The 15,155-nt window shown below is 35.8% G+C and overlaps 1 protein-coding gene across 4 annotated transcripts in view; it reads right to left on the bottom strand.

Annotated features, from left to right (window-relative positions):
• The window catches only part of LOC143238277 (uncharacterized), a 341,463-nt gene that overhangs the window by 282,742 nt on the left and 43,566 nt on the right, over positions 1 to 15,155 (bottom strand). The window lies entirely within an intron of this gene.

The following is a 15,155-nucleotide window of genomic DNA, read 5'->3' as shown; positions in this document are numbered from 1 at the left end:
ACAGCCAGCTTTTTTACTAAGTTTTGCTCCTAAGTGGCACCCGTGGTTGGCAGAGCACAGACAGCCAATTGTGTAGATTTGTGCTTAATTACAAACAAAAATAATTTAAAACAACATCTAGTCTAACGTTCGTGCTAGTGACTAGAACTTGTTAAATCCATCACATTGGTCATGTAAACAAGTCAGAAACAACATCCTGCTAATGACTTGAACTTGTTAAATTCATCACGTTGGTCAGGTAAACAAGTTAGAGATAACATGTTTTCTAATGTTCTTGCTAATGATGTTAATGATTCAGTTTCTTGGTTCATGGAACAACAGAAGAAAATATCTAGTTTTTTAAAAACTTGTAAACGTTTGTCTTCTTTGTTTATTTAATTTCACGCAAGCTATCTGAGGGCTATCTGCGCTAGCCTTCTCTAATTTAACAGTGAAGGACTAAAGAGAAAACAGCTAATTATCACCACTCACCATCAAATATAGGGCAACTCTTTTACCAACGAATTTGAGGATTGACTGTAGATTTTAGCTCTTTCACGGCTGAAAGGGCGAGCATGTTTGGTCAATCCCGCTATTTGTTGGTAAAAGAGTATCCCAAGAGTTTTCGGTGGGTGGTGATGACTAGCTGCCTTCACTCTAGTTTTACATTGCTAAATTAGGGACGGCTAGCGCAGATAACCCTCGAGCAGCTTTGCGCGAAATTGAAAAACAAATTAATTCGAAATTACAGTTCAGACTATTTGAAATCGTATTACATAATATAGTATATTGGGAGAGAGGATAGTGCAAAATGAATGATAATACGTAACAAACTTCACAAAGGTTATTAATGACTTTCCTTAATTAGCAGTCCATGTTATTCTTTGTCGAAGTTTTTTCTAAGTGTTCGTAACGAGCAATTCTCTAGAGATTCGAACTGTTAAAGAAACAGTAGCATACTCAACTAGGGAAATGTCTTGATGTTCAATGTCTCATTAACTCATCATCACAAAAACTTAGCGTCTTTAGAAACCAGGCAGGGAAATACACTACTATTTCTGTTTTTCAGGGGTTATTTAACCACCTCTACACGGTACAAAGTTGTGTTGGAGTCAAAACTCGCATCAGTTATCAGAAATGGTAATGAGTAATTCACAAGAATGAAAGGAACCTGACGACAAAACGATTTTTCTTTTGATATTCCAAAGACAACTCTTCATTGCATTCGACTTTTCCGAGCGATGTAATTTTCAGTTATGAAAAACAGGCTCAAAACCTAAAACAAAAAAGCTCGTATTAAGTTTGATGTTTTCAGTCTAAACAATATACCTCGCGCAATACGTGGGCTAAATGGGCAACTTTGAAGCTCCAAGATTCAGTCAAAGGTGTCCCTAATTTCACAATACTCACAGGAAGGAAACAACTAGTCAGCAGTACGTGACATACGAACGTCTACTTTCAACCGAAGAATGAAACTAAATGTTAGGGTTGTAACTCTCTGCCACACACAACAGCTCGAGCCTTGGACTGCTTAATTAAAAGTCCGGTATGTTTAGCAGGAAGGAGATTTCTGGATTCTGAAAAGCAAGTAAAATTCTATTATTACTATTCAGTTGACCTTATAAACACTTCAAAAATCTGAAACTAATCGGTGAATTCTTGCGCATTAACACTTAATACCACATAACAAATTGCGTTTTTACTGTAAGATCTACGAGTCCCTGTTTGCCTTTAATTTTTTTAGTAGTTATGGAAAAGGTTTTAAGACTGAGAAATAACGGTATTCTTGGAGCATAAGAGAAGGGCTTGACCTCACTTGCACTTCACTGGTATATCACGTAGCAACTTTATCAATGTAACACGTCAACAACTCTTGTGACATCCTTTTAGTCGTCCTCTCTCAAAAATAAAGAGAGTTTTCAGTCATTACGTTATATTAAGACCCTTGACACATATTTGATAATCACTAAACAAATCGTAGTGAGGGAAACTCGTCATTTACTACATAGCTCTTCTTTTAAACAAAGAAATTTCTGGGTGAAAATTACAGGTCGAGGTAAGTGTACAATACTGTACATTTAACAGCAGTTTTAACTTTGCCTGCAAAACCCTTTTTTTCCAGTACTTATATGTATCTCAGTAGTGCTTGTTGTTAATAATGGAACGCCCCCAAGTAACACAGCGGTTTTTGTACATTCGAATGAACAGAAAAAAATGAGAAGCTGAATTTGCTGCAAGTTCGTGGAACAAATGAAGTTGAAGAGGTCACATGCAGATTTGATGTTTACGGAGTAATTGGCTTGTTTTTTAGGGTAATTCAATATAGATTGCTCTACAAGGCTACATATCACTCGTAGCCACCATACACTGTCATCCCTACCAACTGCTGGTACCCCAAGTGAGCACTGGGCCACGGATAATCGGTTAGTTTTTATAATGATTGAATATTCCTTAACAAAACTAGGCTAAATTAACATAGATGTTTTAATAATAGGTAATACTAATGCTACTAACCTATTTTTTATAGCTTTATGATTAATGACAAGAGATAGAATTCTCTCATGTCAGCTTACTATGTGATATGTGTTAAGTTTGACGTTGCAGTTTCTTTTGTAAAAATCCACAATTCTGATGACGAAAACAGAATTCACGTTCTTTCAGGTAATTCGACACAACCAAATTTAACTATCTTAAATACTTTATTTGTAAGCAACTTAATCCTTATCCTATCCAGCACTTATTAGGGGTAAGAAGTAACACTATAATATTATGTGTATAACATATTCATTTTATATTATTCGAAACTGCTCCCTTCTTATACACAAAGAGTGACTCAACAGTAAGTTTGAATGCTTAAAACATTTTGATACCAGTTTTGGGCAGATAGCCCAATCTCTGTGTCAGTATATTGTCAGGATAGTCTTATTTTCTCTTCGTTTTTAGGATACGAGTTCTTCGTTAAGTGATACATTGGTAATTATATTTTTATTTTCTATAACGTGTGCCATTTATATGGTGAATGTGCATTTTTAGTAAAATTATTTAAGAGCCTTATAAAAGTTTGGTTTGAATTTCGGGCAAAGCTACACAACGGGTATCTTCGCTAGCCGTCCCTAATTTAGTATTGTAATACTAGAAAAAAGGCCAACTATTGGACTACTCTTTTACTAACGAATAGCGTGATTGATCGTCACATTGTAACCCCTCACGGCGGAAAGAGCAAGCATGATTGGTGTGATGGGGATTCAAACCCGCGACCCTCAGATTACGTGTTCAGTGATTTAACTACCAGGCCATTTACTTTTCATTCTAACCATTTGTTTTATAATTCACTATTAGAAGTCTTAATCACGTATACAGGTTATATATTTAACAACATTAAGCCTGACGCTGAAACGACGTTATGTGTATTGTGCATGACCGTAGTTGACAAAGCATCTTTATTTCTCGAGGTAAACCCCCAAACTAAATAATAAAATTTAATAACAGAAACATTTATTTCATGAGAGATGACACATAGTTCATCAAGTGCTCTTGTCATTCAAGTGTTTGAGCCAGGACTTGCTGCTCAACACACTCAGCATTTTCAGCTGTTGAGAACGTTACAAATGTCCCACTTAATCTCGTTATTCGATTAAGAGTAGCAATTTATCGGAGGATACCCAAGACTAGTTGCTTCCTCTACCCCTAATCCTCAGTTTTAAAGCCTAGTTAAGGCCTCTGACTTGACTGTTTAAGTCCACGTTTATAAATATCAATCTTATGTTTTGGTTTGAAATAACGTTTGTAAAAGTATTTTACGGCAGCATAAATATAACAAGTATGCTTAGTTATTTAGTTTACTTGTCATGTTAAGTTTGTCATTACCAGCATTAGTGTCGTAATTTCCTGTTCGGATTTTCATTTTCAACAATCCGAAATCGTAGAGACACCAACGTCTGTTTTTATACCTCACTCCCTTTTCATACAATGTGTATAAACTACTGTAACTCATAACAAAAACTTTCAAATATATGGGAATTTACAAGTCCATAATTTATGTTTACGCGAACATTTAACATAAGAATCATATGTAGGCATTTCCTCAAGGCTTTTATTCATCCTCTGATTTTCCATTTGTTTAATACATAATTCAGAATATAATAATATTCAAAGTAATCTCGTAAGATCATTTAACAACAATAAATAACATTCATAAACTTGTTATCTAACATTTAATCAGATCCTTAATTACGATATACTCCACCGAATACAGATTTAAATGGATCCAAATATAACGAAGTGAATGGTTACCATATTAGGTGAATGGGTTTGTGATAAATTTGAATGGATGGGGTTGAAAGATTAAGAAAATAACTCTCTTTTTTCTGTTGTTGTTATTATTCAAATTAAAGGAATCGATTTAAATAACTTGAATCGTAATATCTTTCCATTTAAAACTAAAGATGCCAAATAAAACCTTGGTTTGCAGTAGAAATAAAAATACTGAATTAGTCTTATAATTTTTGTACGCTGAAAATGTATTTGCGATAGGAGCTTACATCTGCTAACAAGTTTAGCAGGCCCCCAGTGGCTCAGCGGTATGTCTGCGGACTTTCAACGCTAAAAACCGGGTTTCGATATCCGTGGTGGGCAGAGCATAGATAGCCCATTGTGTAGCTTTGTGCTTAATTCAAAACAACAACAACAAGTTTAGCAATTCTCGTCTAGTTCTGCCCTCTGTATGTAGAATTTTTCTTCAGACATGACACACGTCTTTTGTTTCTTTCTATTGGAATCAAATTATTCCAACATTTCTCTCATGCATACCAAATCTCCATCATTAAAAGTGTGAAATAATCATGTGACTTTCTCTATAAACGTCAATCGAACCATCACTTCAAAGTCTGATAGAAGACGTAAGTACGGGAGGAATAGGGAGAGGAAGGGTGAGAAGTGTGAAAGGGGAGAGTACCTGTTGAAAATGTATTTTATGTAAAGAAAAATTATAACTTCCGATACGATACTTCCTTCCTCTCATATGATTAACTAGAATCTCACTTTATTTATGTGGAGGGATCAGTACAAGGAAATGAAAATATCACCTAAAATCATCTGAAGGATATCCCTGAAAATGAGAGAGCTAGATCCAAAGATCTGATAAGGGAGGCTGCATTATTTCTGATCAGGTATACTCTTTCGCATCGATGAAATGTGCGTAGAATCGACAAATTTATGAAGTGATTACATCGCGAGGTTTATCAACTAGAAGCAATCTTGTGAAACATCCCTCTCAAGGATGATGATTGCGAAGCCATAGAAGTTAAAGTGAGTCAACGTGGCTGTACAGTACGGATTTCTGATTGAGGAATATCTGGTTAGGCTCTACTCACCACAGGAGGGTATCCCACTAAAGAATTTATATAGCAATAAGACATAAAGTATATATGGATCAGGATAAGGGTAGAGATGAGAAACAGCAAACACGAGGACTTACCCACTGAGATCTTTGGGAGGAAGAAATTATCCCCAAAAAGAAGATAGGTGTGGTGACTAATCAATGGTAAACAACTCAAATCTTCAATGCCCACAGGCTAAGACGAGAAAAAAATATTTTTAAAGTAATGGTGAAACATGAAGCACAACGAAGTAGGATCAAATGTAAGGGAATGGAAATCCATGAAGTCTGGAAGACTAGGTCATGAGGGGGATATATTAACATAATAAGGACACTGGGAAGAAAAAAGTCGATGGAGTAGCAAAAAACAAATGGTATAGAATAAAGCAGCTCGATAACCTTAGATCAAACAGACTGTAAAGACTTTTGGTTGAAAAGCATGTGAGAAATTCAGACACAGTAGGTCAGACAGTGGGGAATCGGAATCTCCGACCAAATGTGGAACACTTTCCACTTGTGCTGATACATTGAAGAAAGATGCAGGGAATGAGCCAAAAGGAGAGCAACTCACTAACAGAAAACTGACCTCTTCATCAAAGACTGAATAAAAGCCAGGTGTGAAGATAAATGACATCAACGGCGAAAGGTAGAACCAGTGACCAAGGGTGATGAAGAATGGAGGAAGACAAGGGAAAAAGTGCTGGTGAGAAAAGCTGCAGTTGGGGTAATCGTACAAACCACAATTGAGCTGGCCAATAGGGAGGAGTTTAAAAGACTCGAAAAGATTGGTATAGATGGAAGAGATCGCTCAACTAAGTAATCGAATAGAAGGATAAACATGAATGAGCAATCGTGGGACCAATCTTGGCTGAAGGAATTGAGTGCCCAAGACGGAGGATTAGGTACCGGGGACCATAAAAGGAGTAATTTGTGATGGATAGTTGTGGCAAATGCATCACATGTGGAAAACCACAAAGATTGCAAAGTTGATGAAACAATTCAAATTTTTAACTACGTTTATTAAATTTTAACGTCTTAAAAATCGTTCAATCTGGTTAGTAACTTTCTACGAAGTCAATGGTATTGACAAAATTACGGTGGCAGGTCTGAGGGCTTATAACACTGAAAATTGGATTTCGATAATCGCAGTGGGTATAACGCAGATAGCCCGTTATGAAACTTTGTGCACGACAGCGGAGTGATGAAAGTGATTTAATTATATATACATGCATAAACATCGCAAAACGGAAACGCAAACTAACGTGGCAGGGGTTTAGTTTAGAGAGAGAGAAATCAGAAGAATTCTCTCTCCAGCTAGGGTGTTCAGGAACGTTGTGGTTCCTATTCGTCCCCTTTCGTGGAAGGTTATTGAATTTAGCTCTTTTTGGGTGAAGGAGTGAAGTTGGTCATGATTAATATTATTCATGAACGAGGCCAAGGTATTACCGGAGAAAACAGCAAGAACTCGTCCCGAAATACATAATCATCATGACCGGATTAAGACCTTTATAGGCCCTAAGCACTGAAAAGATTATGGTGCCCGATATACAGTGAAGCGCCGTTAAGCCGCGTATTTTGGAGGGTCAACCTGCTTAACCGTGGCTTAAGTGATCTGCAGCTTAAACCTTTGTGATTGAAAAGCCGAAGTCGCCAACAGCTCCGCCGAGGAGCCTCATCCGGACCATTGCGTGATCGGATTATCGAATTAAAAATAGTACTTTAATTATTGATCACTTTTTTCACGGATTAACTTTAATGTATGGAGAAATGTGATTCGGTAACAATGGCGACCTCCATAAAGCTGACATAAAGAGCGGATAAGGTAGATTAACGGTCGATTACTATTGTAATATATTTTATTTATTTCCCGAATTAAAGCAAATCCTTTTTAAATATCCCCTTGAAGTTTAAAGCCAGGATTAAATTCATAAGCCGCGTTTTTACACGTTCTTAAATAAGCGGTGAGCCGCGATAATCATCGCTCACAAGACTTGCTACAGCGGCTTAAGCGATTTCGCGGTTTACTGGTCCGCGGCTTAATGGCGCTCCACTGTATAAAGGCAATTTATAAAGATAAGTTCATAGTGTTCGCATTTTCCCTATTAAATGCGAAAAAAAATTATTTTCCCTTTTCTTATTTTTATCTTTCGAAGCTCTACTCAAATAAGTGGTAGTCTAACAACGCAAAGTGCGTATTTTGTCTTTATGTTCATTGGCCTTGAGATTGTGGCCAGCAGTGTATATATTTGTCACATTAGGTTAGTTTTATCCAGAAAACGAGTTTGGTTAAAATCTTTTAAACTCATCTGTTTACTAAATCCAAAACGTTAGACTGACGCTTGTATTTGTGCAATTTTGAACAGAACTTTGATTTTTCGACCCAGCACGTCCAGGTAATTAAGGCACTCGATTCGTGATCCGAGGGTCGCGGGTTCGAATCCTCGTCACACCAAACATGCTCGTTCTTTCAGGCTTGGGGCATTATAAAGTTACGGTCAGTCTCACTATTCGTTTGCAAAAGAGTAGCCTAAGAGTTGGCGGTGGGTGGTGATGACTAGCTGGCTTCCTTTTAGTCTTACACTGCTAAATTAGGGATGGCTAGCGCAGATATACCTTGTGTAGCTTGGCGCGAAATTCAAAACAAACATTGATTTTTTATTGCAAAAATAATATTTGTTAGTTTGAAAACTCTCATAGGTTGGTTACTAGAATAATACTGCAACGAACACACATTAATAAAAGGTCAGACTCTTGTCTGTTCGTATTTTTTAATAATAAATTGTTTCAAAATTAATGTGCGAATTTAAGACAACGCATGCCAAATTTCCTCACCTTTATAAACATGAAAAAAGCCTTAATTTTTCGAGATTAGATATTCAAATTAGCCTTAAGCAGGATTACTTGTTAATTTATTCAAGACGAATTAGTAAAGGTTTGGTTTGTTTTGAATTTTGCGCATAGCTTTTGTTTGTTTGTTTGGGAATTTCGCACAAAGCTACTCGAGGGCTATCTGTGCTAGCCGTCCCTAATTTAGCAGTGCAAGACTAGAGGGAAGGCAGCTAGTCATCACCACCCACCGCCAACTCTTGGGCTACTCTTTACCAACGAATTTTTCTCGATCGGTGCACGCTACCCGCTCCAACGGCGAGTAGAAACACCACTCTTGAATCGGCAGACGCTAAGAGATATCCTCTCAGCCCACCGATGGGAATCGAACCCCTGATTTTAGCGTTGTAAATCCCGAGACGTACCGCTGTACTAGCGGCGGGCATTGCGCATAGCTACTCGAGGGCTATCTGTGCTAGACTTCCTTAATTTAGCAGAGTAAGAGTAGAGGGAAGGCAGTTAATCATTACCACCCACCGCCAACTCTTGGGCTACTATTTTTACCAACGAATAGTGGGATTGACTATGATATTATAATGTCTTTATAGCTGAAAGGGCGAGCGTGTTTGTGTGACGGGGATTTGAACCTGCGACCATCGGATTACGAAAGAAATGGCATGGACTGTAGTAGTTCCTTCTTTCAGTCGGTTAACTTACACTAATTTTACTTTGTATTTTATGTTTCACTGATTTTATTAAAATTGAAATTAAATTATTCTATGTTTTTAAGGTCGATTATTCGAATAAATAGAAGAGATTTCTTGGCGATGGAATTCAGGTTGACCAAAGAAGAAGCTTTGTATTTTGTATCTAAAGTTCTTGAGATACCAGAGAAAATTGGCAACAGATCGCAGAACGTTCGAAGATCATCTTATACAGACGATCCACCAAGTAATTCCTTTTCAAAATATATCTTTGCTTTCACTGGAACCGGATCATCGTCACATACCAACATGGGCTGAAATTAAAGAAGCCATGATGGCTAAACAAGGAGGAACGTGTTACATTCTCAATGTCTTTGTGAAATATTTGCTTCAAGCTTTGGGGTTTGACGTATATCATATTGCATCTGGAATTGATTTTCCAAACAATCATATTACTACAATTGTTTGAAACTTGTCATCACGTGGCACTAAACATCTTGTGGATTTCAACGCCTTCCCAACGTTCAAAGCAATCCCGTTAGATTTCAAAGAAGAATCACCAGTTTATAGCATGTCATTTCTCAAATTTAAGTTTGTTCGTCAAGGAAATTTAATAATACGAGTTCATAAAACTTTAGACATTCCTATACCCAAGAATCGGCGTAATAAAGACGGTTGGTGTGATTATTTTATTTTTGATCTTGAACCTCGGGATCTTTCTTACTTTGAAGAAGACATGGATAAAGTATAGACCGTTGCCGGAGTAAACTCTCCAATTTTAGAAAATTTATATTTTATCAGCTTTTCTGGGCTCCAACTCTGCGGTATAAAAAATAAGTTCGAGCTCTCAGAAGGAGCCAAACAGAAAATTCAATACAAGCAGCTTTCATCAAAGTTCGAAGTGGTTCAGTCAATTATTAACAAATATCCACAATTTCCCGAAGATCAGATCATCTCAGCAATTGACAGAATAAATTTGTTCACCATTTATAAGTAAAGACGTAACGTGTTACTTCATCCTTTTATTACTTCCTGGAGAAAGTAAAAGATTCAACTTTCTTATTGTATTAAATGTTTATATCATGTATCGAAATGAAGTTGCGTATTTGTAGCCTTAGGCAATGTTTTATTTTTTCTTATCAATAAACGAAAGGTTTTAACCGTTTTATTATATAAATTGTTTAGCATTACATTTAAAAGTAGCTGTCTTTACCATTCTTTAAAGTTCTAAACTATACGAACGATATACTGTATACTTTTTTTATTTCCAATAAACTCGAATATTTTTCCCCAAAACGGTTTCTTTTCGCATTTACTTCGATCCTACAAACATCACTTGCCTCTCTTGTGAAGACTGGGTGATACAAAAAAATTATATAAATTGATTTATTTTTGGACAAATTATCTCTTCGACGTTTTGTTAACATAATAATTTAAGCGCTGGACGGTGAATCGAAGGCTCGAGACCAGTACTACTTTACCTGTTTTATCAGCCTTGAATAAGATATAAAAGTAAATGTTTATTCTGGGGTTTGGTTCCAAAAACCTGAAAAATCCACTGTACTGGCTGATTCTACTAGGTTTTTGGTTAGTAAATCAAATTAAAAACAGCTACTAGTACGTGAACTCAAAAGGACTTTTTTCAACCTGCCCGTTTTACCCACATGCTCAAAAGATAGGAGTTCAGGTTGAGAATTCCAATTCTTTTCTTCGATAAAACGTTTTCATTGGACTGTTTGTTTCTCACAAAGCTGTCAAGTTAATGAAAGAATGCTTTTATGTGTTTATCTTTACCACAAAAAAGTATTGATTTTGCTAACCCAGAAATCACTACAAAAAACATTCCGCCACGCTCGTTTCAATCAGCACTGTTCCCTTCCAAAAATTAATATAAACTACTTGGTGATCATTCAATTTCGAACTTATAATTTCTTGCAAAGTTACAATTGTATGTTTGTTTTTAATTTTGCTGTAGCTTTTCCTAATTTAGCAGTGTAAGACTGGAGGGAAGGCAGCTAGTCATCACTACCCACCGCCAACTCTTGGGCTACTCTTTTGCCAACGAATAGTGGGATTGATCATGACATAATAACCTTCCAACAGCAATAAGGGGCGAGCATGCTTCGGGGATGGAGTTCGAACCTATAACCTTCATATTACGAGTCGAGAGCATTGAAAAGTTATTTTATTGGTGGGAGACGTTTGGAGAACAATGACTGCTAATTAGCAGCATATATAAAAACCAATTCAGAATCATTTTGGCTAAGACAATCAAATAAACAAAAAACTAGCGTTTAACTCCATCTTGTTTTCAACTACTGAAAAAGGAACTAACTTCTGGCTATCTGTGCTGTATCTACCACAGATATCTTACACAGATTATAGGGTTAAAAGCTCTAAAGCTGATAGGTTAACTATCGGATAAAAGCTTTGTTGGACAAATAATAATTTTTGGTAACGTGTTTACGAAAATTTCTTGTCACATACATATATGTTTTATCTGTTTTCACAAAATGCCATAAAACTGGTAATATTCTATTTTAACTGTTGCGAATACAGGATAGGGCCATTGGATTTCGAACTCAAAGGGCACTTCAAATTTAGACACCCATTAAAGATTTCTGCATTAGTCAAGTTTCTTGACTTATTTTTGGTACCCGTGCAAACCAGAAAATATTGGATGTAACTTCATAAACATACACATACGATCTCTGAACCATGCAACTAACTGTACCTCTCCTATGCATGTCGTATAATTTTATATCTTTTGGACAACAGATACCATCCAGTTTTGTATTCTGACCACAATTTATGCCAATTTTATAGAAGAGTTAACACACAAGATCACAACATCACTATATTGAGAAATGGGAAGACAACTTTTGACAAGAATACAAGGACACTACAAGGATAATGAAAATGGAGATATTAGCCATGGTTGAACATATTACGTAAACTGGACACAAAAAAGACTGCGACAAAAATAGAATAATCTACTCAGACAACGTTTGGTAAACAAGAAAAATAACGGGCTCTTGTTGTATCAACAAAATAACATGTTAGTTAAACAAAGACTTTAGTGACCCTAAAAATGAGAAACTTATGCCTACCATTGGTTAAATTCACATTCAGATGCTCCACCAATCAAAATCAATTAAAGCACATCCACCTGAATAATATGTATATAAATATATAAGGCCTACAGTATCTTGCACATGGGTCAGTTAGTATGCCAAATGCACATGATTTGTTGAGTTGATGTTAATGAAGATATTATGAGCATATTGTAAGTTCTGTTTTTGTGTAAAGTTTATCACCATGAAACTGAATTTATGAAAAATTGTAATCTGTAAATGTGATGAAATAAACTCTGGGGCTAGCGTTATGTCTTCTCTAGAACTGGGAGCACTGACCTACTGATGCAGGTCTCTGCCGTCTGTATCTGCTGCTTGTTATTAGTTCATCGGTTGTCAGATTAAAAAGTCTAAAACACCTCATTTCAAACCAACATCATGAAGCCAACTGCTCATCTAGTTTTATTTGAGGCTTTTACTTGCATCTGAAGAACGAAAATCCAACTATCCAGAGAAACCACTGTTAACTGGTCAAAATTATCAAAAGCCTAAAAGATATGGAAGGAAGGTAAAGGCAACCAGGCTGCTGACAGTGTTGAGATCACCATACAAATTTAGGAGTTAGATGCACGTGACTGGGGCTCTACCACAGAGCAGATGTAAAGCCCATAGATACCATGCATACTTAGCAATAATCTGGAAGCTTAATGTTCATACCCCGTAATTCAAACTTTGTATGCTATCTTAAGTTTTATTCACTCTGGTACACTTTTTGAATTCACGTTAAAATAACTTTTAATTTTGCTATTTCGGTGAAGAGAAACAGAAGTTTCTGAGTGTCCCTGGTTGTCTAATAGTCCCTTTATTAGATTTTAAACCCATAGTAACTGTCAAGTCGATATAATATGCACAAACCAATACATTAAGTTTGCTCGTTCACACAGTGTAAATACCTAACCAAGTCTTAGGGTACTTTGGTTAAACTTACTGAATAATTTTTGGATTAAAAATGAAAATCACATAACTTTAATTAATTATATTATTTAATGCGTCATGAAATTTCCAAAATTTTACTCAAGAGAATTCTCAACTAAGAAGCCGAGTCCAAAGAACAATCTACAAGTGATTAAAATGTGGTTTAAAACAAAAACAAAATGTACATCATCATCAAATGAAATTATTGAAGGTTTTATACAGTTTTATCTGTTCTAATGTAAAATACAGATAATTTACAAAAAATATTTTTATATCACAATATTTAATCTAGTATCACATAAATAATTTATCACAAGATTACTGAAATCAAATTAATTTATATGTATATCTGAAGTCATGCAGTGCCTAACAAATGAGGGTTTTTTCTCCTGGTATTATTCCACAATGGTTTTCCACAGAAGCAGATGAACGTGACCACTGGCTGTGCCACAGAGAATACGAATGTTGTCCGCTGTTCTTAACAAGAACATTTCTCATGAAAATGTAATGTGACTTTAAATTTACAATTTGAAGTAAAATAAATGTTTTGAAAACTTGTAATAGTAAAAAATTCTGAATAATTGCTTTCTATAAAAATCTAAAAATTCTAATTTCATGGCCTTAAATTAATAAAGAAATAAAAACGTGTATTAATTTACAAAGGTTTTATTTTATAGCAGAGAAACCTGATTGGGTTCTAAATTGGAAATGTAATTAAAACACACACATATACATACATTTTATATACTTGTAGATTAACCACAAAGTACTTAGTTAGATCTATATGTATCACCATGGATATTAAGCTTCATCATTCACACACAAAGAATCATAAAGATCAAGAGAATATTGATATTATACAGCAGTGAGGTTTGATCTTCAGTCTGCAATGGTTATATTTCAAGAAGTGTTCTATACATGCACAGGGTAATGGTTCATTTCTTTTCTCTATATGAGTTCTTTTCTTCAAAAACAAATAAAAAAAATTGAATTTTATTAAATTGTCATGATGGCTGATTGTTTGTTTTTTAATTTCGCGCTAAGCTACACGAGGACAATCTGCACTAGCCGTTCCTAATTTAGTAGTGTAAGACGAGAGGTATGGCAGCTAATCATCACCACTCACTGCCAACTCTTGAGCTACTCTTTAACCAACAAATAGTGGGATTGATCATCACATTATAATACCCCCACAGCTGAAAGGGCGAGCATGTTTGATGTGACGGGGATTCAAATCCGTAACCCTCAGATCATGACTCAGATGCCTTAATGCACCTGGCCATGATGGCTGAATAAAAGAATCAAACTCGTTGATAAATTGTGTCTCAAGACATCTGGTATGGGCACTGGCATTTTTTAGTATAAAAGCAGAGAACAATCTTTGAATCTGAAGATGACCTAAGAAGGTTGAACTTTTATTCTCTGCTTCATTAGTTAATGCCCATACCAGGCATCCTAAGATACAGTTTTACTTCAAGTGGTTTTCTTGTTATAACAAATCACTGATAAATTGTCGTCATATGAAGTGAACGAACAGTTGTAGATGCATGTATTTTTTAGTATTTTGTGTTTTATATCTGAACAACAACTTACATGACACTTGTTAAACAAGGACACACACCTTAAATATTCAGGAACAGCCATCCCTCATTAAAACTGCTAATCAGATGAAAGTTAACTAGCTCTTAGCACCTGCCACCTACATAGCTACTATTAACCAAATCATTGGGCTGACTGTCATGGCTCCAACATGTCTACAGAAGGTGATTAATGGCATACTGTGACTCAAACCTTAGTCCTTCACAACTCAGACCTCAGTATGATAACTACAGAAGATTAATGTCATACTGTGGCTCAAATCTTAATCCTCACAATCCACACCTCAATGTGATAACTACAGAAGATTAATGGCATACTGTGGCTCAAACCTTAGTCCTCACAACCCACAGCTCAGTGTGATAACTACAGAAGAAAATTAATGACATACCATGATTCAAACCTTAGTTCTCACAATTTACAGCTCAGTGTGATAACTACAAGGTCATATCAACCAAAATACAAAAACATGGATCTAAAAACTGTCTAAAACTTTAAAGAATCTTGTATATTACTAACAGCTTTTCTTATAACTGCATTTAAATAAATATAATAAGTATTGGTCAACCTTCAGCTCAGTTTAAAGTTATCACCTGTTGAACACTAAATCAAATCTGCAAGGCA

Source organism: Tachypleus tridentatus, chromosome 13 (assembly GCF_004210375.1).
Source record: "Tachypleus tridentatus isolate NWPU-2018 chromosome 13, ASM421037v1, whole genome shotgun sequence".
Classification (NCBI taxonomy): Eukaryota; Metazoa; Arthropoda; class Merostomata; order Xiphosura; family Limulidae; genus Tachypleus; species Tachypleus tridentatus.
Note: the sequence above shows the minus strand (reverse complement) of the source record. Positions and strands in the feature narration are given on the sequence as shown.